General features: G+C 37.6%; 1 long non-coding RNA gene across 1 annotated transcript; it reads right to left on the reverse strand.

Moving 5' to 3' along the window:
* Positions 1–969: 969 nt before the first annotated feature.
* Positions 970–1,555, reverse strand: LOC113273951. Its single transcript, XR_003322686.1, has 3 exons — positions 1,488–1,555; positions 1,218–1,294; positions 970–1,035 (listed from the first exon to the last, which is right to left on the reverse strand). It is a non-coding gene; the product is annotated as an uncharacterized LOC113273951 (long non-coding RNA).
* Positions 1,556–3,038: the final 1,483 nt, after the last annotated feature.

Genomic DNA, 3,038 nt, shown 5'->3' on the forward strand with positions numbered 1-3,038 from the left:
AGAGGAATGGGAAACTTATCTTTGATGCTGATGTCATTTAATTTTCTGTAGTCAACACAAAATCTCCAAGAGCCATCCTTCTTCTTGACTAAGAGTATTGGTGAAGCAAATGGGCTGTGGCTGTCTTGAATAAAACCAGCATCTAGCATTTCTTGAATTAACTTTTCAACCACTGCTTTTTGTAAGTGAGGAAATCTATCACTAGTGGAAAACAGACATTCCGCGACCCTCAGAACATGTCATATATAAGAGTTAAACGACCTGTTCTAGGGTGATCTGAATGGGTCGTTGATAAAGCGTTTTTTAATTGCACGACCCCTTACGCGTGGGTCTCTGAACAGAGACCATTTCTTACGGTTACTAGATGCTGACCCCGACGCATGGGTCGTAGATTTGAATTATAATATAAAAAAAATACAGATTCAGATCAGCTGAAATGCCTGAATGGCTGAATCTGAATTAATCTGACTGACATTGAAGTCAAAATAAAGTCAAGTCAAATTAAAGTCAAATTGAAATTCAAATGCAACTTCAAATTAACTGAAATTCAAATACAACTTCAAATTTGACTGAAATTTATAATCAAACTGAGAATTTAACATTCATTCATTTTATTCATTGGGTTTAACATTACACAGAAAAGAAGGAAATTCTGAGTTCAGAACAATATATGTCCAAGATAGCTAGTAAGTTCAAACAACAACATGCTAAACTAATTGACAAACCAATAGACGATGTTCCGACAACGTGTGACAGGCAAGAATCGAAATGTTAAAACTGCAGAGCTGATGCCAAACCAAAAGAAACATATAAAAAATGCTTTGAGATTACCATGCCTCTCACTAAGGTGTAAGCTCCAAATTAACCAGGATATCACGAGAACCTACATATCAAAACACAACAATTCAGAATCTGTTAAGGATACGTAACAGTCATGAATATTACAAGCTGCAAAGATGAACAACTTACTCTGCAGTTAAGGAAACAACCTAACAACCCTTGTCACCACTTTCCATGACGAATCTTAGTACACCACTGCATCCCCTAAGCACAAAAACTTCATTAGTGATGCATAAAGAGATGGGTCAGTTATTGTTATTTTTGGATTGATTGGCAAGACAAACTAAATTGTAGATGGTTCCAGGGAAAATAAATCCAAAATTCGCACAAGAGATAAAGGTCAAGGAGAAACAAATGCGTCCATTTCTGAAACTTACATGCAGTAGAAGGGGAGGTGTTGCACTATAGATTTGGCCATTTGTCCAAAAGCAACCAAAAATAGTCATCTCGGCAGCTGTTACAAACACAACACAAATTTATGAGCGCCCATACCTATAACTACCGATACTTTCAAGGTTTGGATGGAACAATTGAGAATTGACAAAGGATTTATTGAAAGTTAAGATACACAATGAAGGTACTGTGTATACTTCTTTACAATAAGGGAAATTCGATACGAAAAAGGCTTCTAGGCCATTGAAACTAACCTTTATCAAGATCTGTAACTTCAAAAACCTACAATTGGAATTTTACCACCAAGTTCCATAGAGACAGGCTGCTACACAATCACATACCAAATGAGAAGGCTCAAAAAATATAAAAAACTTAACATAATTCCAAGGTAAAGCTATAACATAACTTAACCAATTGAGATGCAAAGGCCATCACCTTAGAACCAGTTGCATAACTTATGGTGAATGCAACCTGGTTGAGGGACGGATTTTCTTAGTGCTTATTCAACATGAAATCAATAATACCATAGATGCAGAGATAAAACATCGAATACTGATGAGGAACAAAACCTTCTTTTACTATAGGACTCTAAAACAGGACAGAACCGAAAACAGGGAACTGAGACAAACTGATCCAAGCAGACATTGAATTTACTAAATGTTACACGCCCAAGACTTACCAAATTTTAAACGCTATAGAACAAGGACAAGATATTCACCTCTACCAATAATCATTATTGCAACCAATCCAACTACAGGTGCCATACTGAGAGGGATGAAGAACCCGTGATTCAATCACGAAGAACTAAGTAAGTAAGCTGCAATTAGATTATATACCAGCACAATCTTTAGAAACGAATTTAATGTGTGCAGCGAAGAAATCCCCCATACTTGACTAAATCCCAGTATGATCTGAAAGCTTGCAGCTACAATCAGGACTCCTTGAGTTTCCATAATACTGTGTAAAAATCTATGCAAGTAGAGAATACATGTGCATAAAACTAGCTGAATCGTCAAAGTTAAGCAACATAAATGGAAAAAGGTGGACAAAGGGACTATTGATTCTTACAAAGGTACCACCAATCTTGACAAGCATCCAATGCTTAAGCGCATTGAGCCTTTTCAAATGATTTTTTAACCCTCTTGCCTGTTACCACACCAAAATTAGTACACATGGATGAATGATGAGTGCTAAAAAGTGCATATTTCTATATATTTTTCTTGGCATTTAACTCATCTTTTGTGCATTAATTCTACATTTTATCCCATATTCTGTATTTTCATTGTTTTCAAGAATAAATATTTTTCTTAATTAATTTTGCATTTTTAGGTACTAAATAAAGCCTGGTTATCTCACGGAGCGAAAAGAGCAAAGGAACGGCAAAGACTCTCGCTAGGAGGAAGCGAAGAATGATGTTTGCAAGAGCCGGATCAACTAGAAGTGGGCTTGAAGAGGAAGAATTGTTCTTAAAGAAGATATGGGCTTGGCATACCCAAGGCCCAAAACCCTTACCCAAACCCATTTCCAATATCCATACCCGTCTCCATCGTTAGCCGTCAGATTGGATCACATCTGAATCCAATGGTCGCAACATCGCCAGTACATCAAAGTCTGAAGCTCCTGTCTAACACTACAACACCTAACTCCATCTTGAGCCGTCAGTTTCGTTGTACTTCCGCATCCAACGGTCGCTCCTCGCTTCCTTCCATCTCGCCGTTAGATCAATCCTTCATCTCCACATCCCACGGCTCACCGTCGCGAAACATCAAAACTTGATGTCCCCGCCTAACATCCTAGTACCTAAA

The sequence above is a fragment of the Papaver somniferum genome, chromosome 4 (genome assembly GCF_003573695.1).
Source record: "Papaver somniferum cultivar HN1 chromosome 4, ASM357369v1, whole genome shotgun sequence".
Lineage (NCBI taxonomy): Eukaryota > Viridiplantae > Streptophyta > Magnoliopsida > Ranunculales > Papaveraceae > Papaver > Papaver somniferum.